Raw genomic sequence first — 14,664 nt, forward strand, 5'->3', positions numbered from 1 at the left:
AGTTCTTGTGTTACATCATAGCGAACAAGCACTTTTCTGTTTGGCTTTATGCTTAGGATTACTTCTCCTGTTGTACCAGCAGAGAGCACTCAGTTCCCACATTCTTAACATGCCTGTTAGAAGTGTGCGTTTGCTGTTTGAACAAGAAAAACACAGGTGCACGGTGTAGTGGTTGTGCAATGCTTTGAGAAAACAACTGCAAATGTTTTCATAGTCCATGGTATAGAATTCCCTCTTCTCTTCCCTGTGTGCTGCTTCTCTTTTACTTACACGCATTCAAACTCCTGAACCCTGGTTTCTGTTTGCCAATTATAATCCTTCTCTCAGAGGAAGCACGACAATCACTAAGTTATTTTCCCAGGATAAGGTTCATTCCTTCTATCACAGATTTGTTGGCTTCTCTGATTTCAGTCCATCTGCAATGCTTCTGGTAGCGGAGAGCTGCATTTGTGTTCTACTTTGACTCGAAAAAAGAAAAAAAACAACATATGAACATGAAAAAAAATGAGAAAAACACAATTTATATCTTTTTTCCTCATTACAGATTGAACATTTATTCAAACTACTGCTGGTGAAAACAGCACACTTTTCATTTTATTAACTTTTATTAATTGCATGTAGTATACTAATAATGACTTTAATTACTATTGTAACTAACTAGTTCATTTAGGTATGCTAGCAGTGATATATGTTCAAGGCAAAGGAAACCAACCAGCTGTTATGCCTTAATAAAGATTATGAGGTTCTATACTGATGTGTCAACAACCCTATGCTCAGGAGGCATGAAGCTTTCGTGGGGGAAAGAGGAAGGGGAGTGCTGTTTAAATCTGAATAAGTACTACAACTTCTTTGATGCTGTAGTTGTACCTTATTCCAGTAGTGCTTAGATTCTAACAGCATCAGAAACAACAATAATAATAGTAATAATAATAATAATATAACCCAGTACCTTGAAAACATATTTAACATTATGGTCACTTATGCTAATTAGAGAACCTAAACATGCAGACATTTAAACATGCTGAGCATTCACCAGCTCTTCCATAAGCAAAAAGAAAGTGCTAATGGCTTAACAGTTTTTAAACCATGTCCAACTCTTTGGTGTCAGGAAATAACTAAGAAACTGACTTCTTAGACAAATCAATTATTCTTCTATGTTTGACAATGAAAATAAGACTTTAGAAGGAATTATTTTAATGCTTGTGCATATAAAATAACAAAAAGGGATGTTCAAACTATGTTCCACGTTCTCCAATATATTGGAGAAAATGTCATTTACAGTGTTCTTCCAGCAGAGAGCTTTGAGAGTTCAGCAACAAAATTACCGATCTGTGATCTTCAAAACATTAGGGGGCACCATAGCCTCACAGACTTAACATGATGTAAGCTAAAGTACAGTTGTTTTTCCTATCCAAAGTAAACAGGAAACAGCATGAAGCCAGCCAAATCAGCTCCTGGAGTTGTTCCATAATGCAAGACTATGATACAGTTCCTAACACAAATTCCAGCAGAAGACAAGCCAGATATCTAGTACACCCTTCTTTTTATAGCAGTAATAAAACCCACGGACTAATGGATGCAATAAAAGCAACTTGCTTTCAAGTCTTCACGTGAATCTTAAATTTCCTGTCAGGGTTTCATTCTGGGAAAATGTGTTTTTAGCACAAGCCTCTAAGGTATTACAGCGTTTGTAGAATAAAGCTCTGTAGAGGCAGGAAGCAGGCAGTGAGTTTCAGATGGAGCTGCTTTAAATCCCAGTCCCTGAACTGGGTATCGTGCTATAAAGGAATCAGAAAGCTGTGTGTCTGCAAACCTTCCTCACACCTACAGAGCGAGGAAAGTATCTGGCTGCTGTTATTGAAGGACAGCGGGTGTGACTGCACACACCGACTTGCCTTCCTCTTGTTCCTCTGCAACTGAATTCCTCTGCAACTGAACTGATAGCGGGCTTGATGCGGTGGAGGTAAGCATCTGGGCAGCAGGATCATGAGCAAAACAACTATAATTCCCAGTGGGCTGACACCCACTTCCTCAGTGTTCTTGCAGTTTGACCTCAACACTGGTGGCCTTGCATCAGATGTGAGGAACAATTTTCAGTGAAATCCTAAACCTTGAAAAGTATCCAGATGTAACATTCAAGAACATACTATCTGTTGCATAAAGTGAAATCACACAACGGTGTGCTTTCAGTATGGATAGCCATGGAATTTTAGTCAATCAACTGGAATTCCGTGATGAGTAGCAGTAGGGAGAAGAGTGACGTAATACAGAGAAACAAACTCTCATTAAAGTAAGTGGAAAGCGTGACTCATAATCTTTGGAGCTGATCTGGTGAGATCACACAGTAAAACAGCACATCTGATGCTACGCTTTCTAGTTTCTGTGCTGAGGATGGGTACCTTTGCAAAATCCTGCCTTGAGCGGAGGCTGTAGTTGAAACTGCAGTGTGGGAATACAAGAAAAACTGAACTGCTGTTCAGAGCAGCAGCTGTGGAGCAAGATAAGCAGCATGAGAACCAAGGACACCTTTAGAAGAAGAAAGAACATCTCACGGTTCTGATTGGATAAGCGCCTGTGCGAACGGTTGAAGAGTGTTTTGTAGAATGCTTTGTTAACATGCATAAATAGAACAGTGCTTAACAATAAAGTAGGCTAACAGCTTTTAACCATGTTGGTGTGCTGTTGTCTCCAGCACGTCCTGAGAGTACAGAGACTTCCCCACATTTGGTGCCTGAACAGGGACGGCGTGGGACGATTCAGGGAAGTGGACAACGGCAGGACACTTGCCACAGAGAGTTGGCACCGACACAAGTGTTGCCATAACTGGAAGCTGGCACCGACGTAAGTGTTGTGATAGCTGGAAGCGGGGTTGTGACCTGCCCTCTGTATCCACGATGGAATGGGAAGCTGCGGAGAAACTGCTGTTAAGTTTACTCTCTAAGAGAAGGGAGCAGTCATCTCCTAAAGGCATGACTGAGCTGGTGCACTGGGCTCAGAAGAAGGGACATTTGTTGAAAGTTGCGCTGATATTCAGCATTGACGAATGGTGGGATATCGGGGACCGCATGTGGGACTCAGTCATCAATGCTGGAAAGGAAGAAAAGTTGTTGCGGACCCTTGGCCCCTTGTGGAGGTCTATTATTAATACTTTAAAAGCTGTGCAAGCCGAGTGACAGGTAGCTGCTGCAGCTATACAGGCACTGGCCAGTACAACAACTAATTTGGCTTTGGAGTTTGACATGCCTGTTCGGGGTATCACACACCCTGTGTGTTCCTCGGCAGGTCAGATAAAAGCATTGGTAGATGTAGCAGCCCCTGATCTCTCAAATGAGAGAGATCTGCACTGCTACTGAATCATCTGCAGTATTGCAGCAAGGAAAAGGGGCTATACATGACTTCACGCCTGATGAGCACTGCAAGGAGCAGTCTCCTGCAGAATCAGAGAGCGACGATGAGGGTGAGGGGTTGGAAAAACTGGATTGCAAGGTTAAAATATTAACAGAGCCATTACGTAGCCTGTAAATCTGTATGCAGCAAAAAAGGGATACAGGGCCTGACCGAGGTTCTCAACCAGTGCCTTGTACAGGTCCCGTCCTACTGATAGCGCTTGTTGCTCCACTGACTCACCTGGCAGCTTCTCCCTCACGGTGGTCAGAGGTAATCCATGATGCTTTATTGGAGGGGCAATGGGAAACGGCTTCTGGAATCGTGTGCCCAGTGGTGTATGATCAGCAGGGTGCGCAACAGGAATCCCGTGCTTGGAAACTGTTACAACAAGTGTGGAAAACGGTTACGGAGTACGGCCTTAAAGCCGAGGTATCTAAACAAATTGTTCAATGGATTTTTACTGCTGATGTGAATATGCCAAACGACATTAAAAATTTGGGTAGGTTGCTATTAACACCATCAGAAAATTTGTTGTTTCTCCAAGAGTGGTCCACTGTGATAGAGCACACTGTGAGGCTGGAATAGCTTGGCATCCTGCTGATTCACTGTATGGCATTACAGCAGAAATGCTGACAGGGATAGGTCCTTATGCCTCCTCTGACACACAGGTTTCTTTTGCAGCAGCTTTTCACCACTTGTTGGCTAGACTGGCACTGGAGGCAATTTTTTGCCATTCCTGCTGGGAAAAAGGAACTGACTTTTGCCACTGTGTGCCAGGGGGTTACAGAACCATTTACTGGTTATGTGGGTCGAATGTGGGTAGCAATTCAGGATAGTGATTTGCCTGAAGAAACTAAACAGCAGCTATTTTGGGTTATGGTGCATGATAATGCCAATAACCATACTAAGGGTATATTAGCTATGCTTCCACAGGGAGCCACAGTCAAAAGCATTTTGCAACATGTAGCTCAAGTTGAGCAAATTACCACCGCTGTGCAAGTGGCTATGGCTACACCGTCACCAAGAAGGGGCGGGAATGAGAAGTTTACATGCTATGGTTGTGGTCTTACTGGTCATATGCAGCACAATTGCACTAAAAAAGTATGGTGTGATCATTGTCAACAGCCCACTCATTCTGCCCAGGTTTGCCTCAAGGCAGGAAACAGCCAGGGGAGCATGAAAGTTCGGCATGCCCCAATATAAGTACTCCGAGCAGCAACTTGGAGGCTACCTCAATCCCTGTCCCTGGCACCCGAGGTAGTCTCAGAGTGGACGTGGCAACTGCAGTAGATGCCTATTTACATGATACTGTGGTTCACAAGGTGAAATTAGTTGCCCACAGGCCATTGTCTCAACATCAGCCTTTGCACACTTTGCTGATGGGTAGATCTTCATTGGGCTTATCTACTGTGATGTTAATTCTGGAGGTGATAGATTCCGATTATGTTGGACCTAAATATGCCTTGTTATATACTATCACTCCTCCTGTCTTTATTCCAGCTGGATCAAGAATTGCACAGTTACTTCCCATACCAGCCCAAACTCCTGCAAGGGATGGTCCTAGGATAGGGAGTTTTGGGCCAACTGGCCCTCTAGTCTGTCTAACAGGGGAACAGCCAATGATACAAGTAACGTTGACTTCTCGAGACATCAGTACAAGCTTTATTAGACTCAGGCGCTGATGTCTCTACTGTATCTACTTCTGTTTGGCCTATGCAATGGGCGGCCTCCCCTGTCACAAACATTAGTGGTGTTGGCGATTTTTCTGCTACAAAACGCTCTAAGCACCTAGTGCAATTTCTGCTTAAGGGAGAAAGAGTAATCTCTCTCCTATTACATGTTGCTGCGTTGCCCAACAGTTTGCAAATGCTAGTTGGTCATGATATTCTGTCCCAAATTGGAAGTAGGCTCACTAATCAGGATTTAGTCTAATGGTCACTGCAGCACCGCCACCTATTCCTATCAGCTGGAAAACAGATGAAGCAATATGGGTGGAGCAGTGGCCATTGTCGAAGGGACATCTAGAAATTGTACAAGCGTTAGTACAGGAACAGCTTTGAGCAGGTCATATTCGACCTTCCAGTAGCCCTTGGAATACACCAATCTTTGTTATTCCAAAGAAATCTGGCAAATGGCACCTGCTGCACAACCTCTGGAAAATCAGTGATCAAATGGAAGTGATGGGCGCCTTACAATAGCTGGGAAGTGCAATTAATCTCCCATCTCTCTCAATTTGGTCTTACGGTGGCACCGGAGAAAGCGCAACGCATCTTTCCTATGTTATATCTGGGTTGGAAATTGTCAGATGCTATGATATACCCTCAAACTGCAGAGTTGAAAATTGACATTTCTACACTCACTGACTTACAAACTCCTTTAGGTCACTCATAATGGCTACGGCCATCGGTTGGCATTTCTAACGCTCAACTAGAACAGTTGTTACAATTGTTAAGGGAGAGACGTGCTAATGATGCGATCGTGCTCACACCTGAGGCTAAGCAGGCTTTAGTTCAGATTACGGCCCAAATTCAATTGGCAGCTAGCTGTCATCAATCCCTACTTCACAACATTTCTCTTGTGTATGTCCAGGAGAGGCATGCATTCGCAGTCATCTGTCAATGGAAAAAAACACTCATTTCTCCTCAAAACAGGCCTACTAAATAATCTCCTACTTCTCCTTCTGTGCTGTTTTTCTTTTTTTTGCTGGAATGGCTGTTTCCCCCTGCTCAGCCTCGGTCATCCTTGATGACTTGTATTGATACAGTAGCTGAACTGATTCATATGGGCAGAGACAGAGTTCTCTGCATAGTGGGGCGAGAACCTGACGATATTAGTTTATTCTTTACCTCGCTGTGGGCAGTGTGGGTGTGCTGTCACTCCCTCTCTTTACAGTTGGCTTTAGAAGGGTACCCTGGTCGTTTGCATACAGAACACCCAGATCAGCGAGTAGTGTGGTTCCTGGAAAATACTGACTGGGTTGAAACACCTCGGTATTCAAGATGACCAGTGAATGGTCTCACAGTATACTAATGCTGGATGCTGGAGCCACAAAGCTGTCTGTGTGTTGTGGGACAATAGCTGGAAGCATCAGTTTGTGCCACCAGAGTCACGAGATGACTTACAAACTATGGAAATAAAAGCGATTTTGTTGGCCTTGACTGCTTGGCCAAATGAACCTCTAAATATTGTAACCGATTCCCTCTACACAGCTGGCATATGTCAAAGAATTGAGGATGCCCACATTAGAGACAACAAGAATATGTGGCTTATCTCTATGTTTTTACATCTTAAACATACGTATGGCAAAGAAAGGAACCATATTGTGTCATCCATATTCACAGCCACCTAAATACACTTGGTTTAGGGGAGGGTAATGCTGTAGCTGATAAATTGGCTATGGTGACTCCTGTTAATCTGTTTGATGCTGCTCGTAGCTTTTATGAGATGTTTCATCAAAATGCCTGTGGTTTACATAGACAGTTTAATATTGAATGATGCAAGGTTAATAGTACGAACATGTCCACAGTGCAGTCACCATAACAGTGGCCTTGGGCTGGGGACCAATCCCCGAGGCTTACAACCATTGGAAGTGTGGCAAACAGATATCACCCATATCGCAGAGTTCGGTCGACTGTGGTTTGTTCATGTCACTATTGACACTTACTCTGGGTTTACATGGGCCTCTCCTTTAGCGGGCGAATCTGTTAAGCATGTCATTGTTTAATGAAACATTGGATTGCATGTTTTGCTATCCTAGGAGTTCCAAAACAAATTAGAATGGATAATGGGCTGGCCTATAAGCCACAGTCAGTACAGTCTTTTTTGCAGAAGTGGGGAGTTCAACGTAAGTTTGGGATCCCACATACTCCTACAGGTCAGGCTATTATAGAACATGCTCATGCTACACTAAAAGTGCAACAAAACTGAATGGGTGATGTAGGTGCTGTGCCAGGTTGCCTCATGAATGCTCTTTTCTCCCTTAACTTCCTTTCTGTACGAGGAGGCTCACTGGTACCTGCTATAACCTTGCATCATTCAAGCACTAGTATGAGAATACTATCTGAGTCTGCAAAAGTACCTTACAAAGATCCTGGAGATTGGAAGGGCCCAAGTACTACTATCTTTGCAGGAAGAGGTTATTGTTGTCTTTCCACAGATGACGGCCCTATTTGTATTCCTGCTCGCCATGTTTGCCCTTGCCACAGAAGCGCTACCTGAACTGCACCAAATCAACCCACAGCAAAACATGTGGGTCACCTGGGCTCAATCAACAGGACAGACCAAAACAGACCAACTTCTGCTTAGCGCTTGCTTCTGCCGCTGATCCTTTTCAAACTTGTTTAATAGGAATGCAGTTTCTAAACGATTCTGACTTTTCTGCTTACTCCACAGGTAGTTGCAGTGTATTAGACACTCCAGGTGATTGTTCTTTCAAGCTTGCTAAGGGTTTCAATACCATTATACCCTGGGAGTTGAATCTTTTTGGAGTTCAACAGATCGGTAACACAAGAAAATATGTTTCATGTTTGGCAATTATATATGCTCAGTATGGCAACAGGCTATTAGGAGTTACTTGCTTCGAAACTCACTTCCCTGGAAAACCACAAGGAAAGCAAATATGGGCGATAGTTTCTCCTAAGCAAATAGACTATTCAGTACAGGCATGGTGCGGGTATGGTCAACCGGTTTATCAGTCCAATGCTATGGTACCAACCACACTAGGAGCAGTTGGGTTTGGATGGAACACCACACAAATTTTGATCGGCCCACAGAAGCCAAAAATGCTATCCCTTGGGTATTTTCTAATATGTGGGGAGCATGCCTGGCAGGGTATACCAGGAAATGCTTTTGGGGGTCCATGTTACATTGGTAAACTCACTATGTTTTCTCTCACTTTCCAGGAAATGCGTGTCATCCACTCTAAATGTAGCATAGTTCTACTGCCAGATTGCAGCAACAATGTGGAATTATTATCTGTGGCTGCATGGGTGGCTTTAGCAGTCTTTATACCGAGGGCTGTTGCTGGGAATGTGCAAAAAGCTATAGCTTGCTTAGCATGCTGGGCAGAAAAAACAAGCAAATGTAACCACTGGTATTTTAGAGTAATTATTATTAGATCAAAGTGGCTTATGCTATGCCTTGCTGCAAAATAGAGCTGCCATGGACTTTTTGCTATTAGCGCAGGGACATGGATGAGAGGATTTTGATGGTAGGTGCTGCTTCAATTTAAGTGACCGTAGTGAGTCAATTCACAAGGCCATCACATGCACATAAGATACAGCAAGATGTCGGTCTGCTGGACAACTGGCTAGAGGGATGGGGTATTACCAGATGGCTGCAAGGTTTGGTAAAGGAAGGCTTTCGCGGTCTTCTAATGATTGTTTTAGGTGTTATAATTATTATTGTAGCTATCAAAATTGTAAAACACTTGCTCAACAAAATGTCTGCTGCTGTCTTGCTTGCGCAAAAAGGAAAAGGGGGAATTGTGGAGGAGTGGTTGACGCAGCTCGGCCGTGTTTACTCCTCTTTGGAACATTGAGAACAAGCAGCCCACGAAAGGGACAGCACCAGGATGTGAAACGACCTTGAAAAAGACTGATACCAGACTTGAAATGACTGTCTTGTGCTTCTTATTGTTTGGTATTGACTTGTAGCTTGTTGTATTGCAGTGGTATAATATAGGAGGTGCTTTTCCTGTATTGTTAATGTGATTGAGTACTTCCTTTATTTTAGAAGTAGATTGAATGTGAATTAAACAGGATTTAATGTTACCAGTGCTGGAATCTACGGGAATAGCTATTTTAATGTATTAGTAACATTCAGTTATGACACTATCAGCCTATCAAATAGCATTTCTTGATTTGCAATGACAAAACCCAGAAAGGAATCCCAGGCAAAAGGATGATTAACCTTCTTTCATCCCACTTATCAGGAATTTTTAAAATATGACAACACATCACCTGAGGCAAAGATGAATGCTCAGAGAGCTAAGCTTGATAGTTTATTATGCTCACAGGTAACTGTTCCACTTGGGCTCTGTATCGCGCACTGGCCATGCAGATACAGTGTACAAATGGAAAACACTCTTCAGACCCCGAGAAGAATAAAAGCAAGAAAGAATCTGTGATGGAATGGGAGAGGAAAAGTACACCTTGAAGCAGGGGATGCCCTGCTGGCACTGCTTATCGCATTCACCACCACCATTTCTCTCTCTCTTTTTCTTGTTGGTTCTCAAGGGTCAGTAAGTAACAATGCCCCCAGTTCTATCTGGCATGCAAAAGTTGTCCAACTATTAATTCTCTATTAGCCCAAGGCATAATCATGAGCACTCTAAAAGCGTCTGTTGTATAAATCTTAGTGATCTTTCAAAATCAATATATCAGAATATATTAAAGTTGAAGACCTCTTTCAAAGCAGTTAGAGATTAACACAGAACTCTAATAAATCCTCAAGGATTTATTTCCAAGTTGCAGAAAGTTGGGCTGCAGGCCAAACGTGTGTTTGTTCTTTTTAGTAGGTTAACAGTATTTCTTGTCATTATGCTACATTTGTCTTGTCTCCTTTCTCACATTTAGAGTACTGTCAATCGAGGCCTTGATTGAGTTCTAATTACTTTAGTGTTACTGTGGTATAGTATGGTAGTAGTTTTGCGAATAAACAAAAAAGGGGGAATTGTGGGAATACAAGAAAAAGTGTTCAGAGCAGCAGCTGGAAAAACTGTTAAAGCAGCAGCTGTGGAGCAACATAAGCATCATGCGAACCAAGGACACCTTTAGAAGAAGAAAGAACATCTCACGGCTCTGACTGGATAAGCGCCTGTGTGAACAGCTGAAGAGTGTTTTGTAGAATGCTTTGTTAACATGCATAAATAGAACAGTGCTTAACAATGAAGTAGACTAACAGCTTTTAACCACGTTGGTGTGCTGTTGTGTCTCCAGCACGTCCTGAGAGTACAGAGACTTCCCCACACTGCGTAACTGAGGCCTTGGACCATGTGGGAAGCAGAGCAGAGAGTCTGTTGCTACTGGGTGTGATCACTTCTTTACTGCCTGAAATAGCCAGAGGGGCTCAGCATTTATGCCTGTAAACCTGTGTACGTGATGATTGAGTTCTGGGTTGCTGTACAGGTAGAAATATTTTTCTCATGTGATCAGTCATACAAAGTAAAGGTTATTATCCACAGACACTCTCTGACTTTCTGCATCTTAAGTTTGAGCCTATGGATATGTAAGATGGTTATATGTGTTTATAAAGCCTGTGAAGAATAACACGCATATGAGCTATATAATACAGTAGATGAGAAAATACAGACAGACTTATTTTTATTGATATGTCTGTAAGATTCAAAGTATACAGTATACTGTACAAATATAAATGAAAACCATAGTCTCTGTCTTGAGGTGTTTCAGTCCTAAAAATGCCTGAAGGAACTGGTTAAAGGAAAAGGAAAAGAATACATAACGAGGCAAAGTGATCAGCCTGGCAGCCATAATGGCTTTTTTTAAAAAACTTTTTTTTTTTTTTAATTGCATACAACTTACATATATATATATATATATGGAATTATATATAGAAAATAAGGTGCTCAAACATTGTCCTTGTGAGTTAGTTTTGCTTTCTGCCTGTATTCATTGTGGAACAAGCTTTACAAGAACACATCCTACTCTTTCATGCAAAAGCTTCCCTCAAAAGCAATAACAGAGCAAGAGGAATATCTTAGCATGTGTGTCTGCAGTGTCACTGATCTTGCAAACCTTAGGAATAAGTTGGCAAGTGTCATTTTAGACAATGAAATTATATAGGCTGTAAATCTGCCTCTTCCAAGCAATCCTTAGAGAAAGAAACAGAAAATCGTTTTCATTAGGCACGTATCTGGAATTCCCTGGAAGTATTCTTTCTCACATTCTCTCCACTTTAGGCTACATCACACAGTAACAACCTGGGGCAGACATTACAGAATGGGCTTTTCCTCAGGCAGTGTGATAACCAAGGTCTATTGCTGGTCACAAAGTCACATAAAGTCAACGCCATTTCTTTCTACGGCTGATTTTGCCTTCTGTAGTTATGTGAAGAGGAACACAAATAAGCCTACTGTCTTCATACTCAAACCTTCACTTGGAATGGGTATAAAGCTGTCTTTCTCCACATGGACTTCATGGGAATTACAAAGAGAAAGGGAAGGAGGTGTAAAGATGACTGCTCTTTCCTGAGATGAGTTTCCTGGCCTTTGAGGTTCACACTGTGTTCCAGCAGTAGGAAGTTTTGGAGTTTGGCTAAGTAGTCTTTACACACTGAAAGGGTGAAGGCTTTTCCTATGAAATCTTAACTGTTCTGTGAAAAGTCATTTTGTGAATTCCCTTATCTACTTCTGCTGTTCAGAAACTGTTCTTCAAAAATCCCTTTTGGGGAGAAAAATCTCCACATATCCTTCCACACGCAGAGTTAGATGTGCTGAAATGAGTTCAGTATTTTATTTTTTGCTATATTGGATGATGATTTTCTTTCAGACTCACTGTGGAACACATTCTAAGCTTTCTGAAGACTTCTATGAGTTTCAGTGGATTGTGAATCAAACCCTACCTATCTGTATTCTCTAACATGGAGAATGTTAGAGTGAATGTTAGAATGAAAAAATGTGTCAGAAAATATTTGTACACAACAGTGGAGAGTCATGAGCAGAACTAAAACACATAATTAATGGATTATTGAACCATGACACAGACATAGAGGGACTCAAAAGAATATGAACAATATGGACATAATCCTGATTGTACATAAGGGTATGCTAATTTAAACTGAGAAGCCTGTTTCAATTGTTTGTATCTTAGATGTGAATTTTGCTTATCACAGAGGGAATGGTCAGAATGAAAAGACAAGGCATTTTGTCCTGAATCACAACCCTTTTAATTATTCTCCATTCTTCCCAACACTGCAGTTTGTAGCAGTGTCAAAAAGGGCAGCTGTTGCTAGGTAATCTTTACCAGCTTGGCAGCTGAAGTTCCAGCTGGACAGAAAGGAGTTTTTATGTATCCAACTGTACATCATTCAAACTTAAAGCATTAGTTCTAAATGCTCCTAGTTAAAGGTTTCTTTTCAGGAGTAATGTAGCTCCAGGCTGAGCAGCACAGCTCTGCAGGCCATGGGTCAGCAGGACATGAGTTGCTGCAAGCCCTTCCTGGGCACTTTGCTGAACTCTGCAGTGAACATCGGGCTCACACACCCCTTTGACCCTCTCGTGCTGAGCGGGGTCTGTGTCCACAGGGTCAACAAAGCCAGGAGCTGATGGAGCTCAGAGTGAGCAGACCTCCCTCCCTCACTGCTGGGTGCCGTTGGGTCAAGCTCCTCTTTTCCTTATATCTCGGGGCTGGACAAAAGCATGGTCTCCCTTTATCTCAGCTTTGTGAGCTACCAAGCATCCTAAGGAATCTTGGGTCCTTTTAATGCATGAAGCAGAACTAACAGAAGTACAAAAATGAAATCATTACTCTAATGTATAAAAATTCTTGGAACAAACTTTACTCATACTTTAATAGAATAACCGCAAAGGAATTTTATTGCTATATCTTCTAAGAATTCTGATATGGAGGAAACCAAGAGTTGAATGTGGGATAATCACAGTCAGTGAATTATGGTCACATCTGCTGTTGTTCCCCATCCAGCCATGTTCTTTAGCACCTGACACCCACTGACACCATAACAGTCTTTTCTGTTTAATTTTGCTACCTATGGATGATAAAACCACAAGAATTGGACTTGCTTTCTCTTTCTTAGGGGCTGTGGGCTACAAAGCCCACATCTTTTTAGCATGAAATAGTGTTCTCTTCTATATGAACTATGGCATCCAAACACATGATAAATACATGCGTATCCAGTTCTGAGGGTATTAATCACTCCAGTTCTACAGTAATTCCTGACGCTGAGGAAGTAGTGCCAGTCCCACAGGCCTGAGCTGGCAGACTGAGGAGCAGCCAGGCACTCCCACACCTCACTGACCTACTTCTTCTTCTTGGTTCTCCTAATGAAGCAACCTGGAGCTGCCCTGCAGATCCCCATGGCATCTGTGGTGTTTTTCTGCCCCAGGGGCACACCACATGAGCACTGACTCACCACAGTGCTGCTCTCCTGTGCTGACAATTCACCTGTGTCAAGTGTGGAACAGGTCTCCAAAAGATTGCAGGCCTCTGCCGCGTCAGCTGTGCCAACATAACGTGTGCACAAAGTCTATTTGTTGATTTACTTTGTTAGAGGCAGTTTAAAACAGGAGTGCTGCCTAGGGCTCAGCCGTGGCTGCGAAGGAAGGAGAACCAGACAGAAATGAAACAGGAATATAAGGAAAAATCCTAAGTGAAAAGATGAAACAGATAAGCCTTTTGGTAAGACTTACTCGTGTTTGCATCAGCCAGCTGCCATTTTACATTTTGTTAAAGATAGGCTACCTAGCAGGCAGAGGTAACAAGTCGTGCCACTGAGGATACACTCAGTAACAAGAAGTTGATCACCTGTGTTGGACCAGGAAACTTTTGTTCCCCAACTGTTAAGCAAATCACTAGCAGAAAGATATTTGTAACAGACTGGCTCATACATTTGTAGTGAAACGTGCAGTTTTGTCCCAGCGGTTGTTTTGTCTGCTAACGAGGTCTAGTTCTGAGACAGAACATTAGCCTCTATCTCAAAACATGGCTCATAAATAGTCAAGGGCAGACACTAAGTACATTTGATTTCACAACCACGAATGATGATGAATGAACACTGCAACCTGAAGTTTCTACAGCTCTGTGTAAATCCCAGTAGTCATCAACACGTTACACAATTTCTCTGGTTTATATTAACACATACAGGAAGTATGTTCCATGGCTCCCATTTTACACAATGTCCAAATCAGTTACCTCACTTAAGGTTCGGTCGGAGTGTAAGAGACAGACCCTGGCTTTCAATTGGACTGAAGTTTTTGTAATTGTTGGTGATACGTATTTTAACAAAAAAGATTGTACATATGAAGAATGGCCTAAAGGAGCATTAGTAAAACTTGAATTTTTGCACCCTAAGCATGACTTTTTACATGAGCTATTCAGCTCAGTAGAGCTCAACATTTTGTTTGTTTTAAAACAGACATTCTAACACTTGCTGAGAATTAGTCCTTTGGTTATGAATTGCATTTGACAGCTGACCATGGATCACCACACTAAGGGAAGAACAGCCTTGTGCTAGAGAAGTTTATTTGTTTCACTAAAGCACGTATGAGTTGAATCTCGGTGAACAGATGTCAGGTTCTGACTT

Source organism: Tympanuchus pallidicinctus, unplaced genomic scaffold (assembly GCF_026119805.1).
Source record: "Tympanuchus pallidicinctus isolate F22 unplaced genomic scaffold, pur_lepc_1.0 scaffold1, whole genome shotgun sequence".
Lineage (NCBI taxonomy): Eukaryota > Metazoa > Chordata > Aves > Galliformes > Phasianidae > Tympanuchus > Tympanuchus pallidicinctus.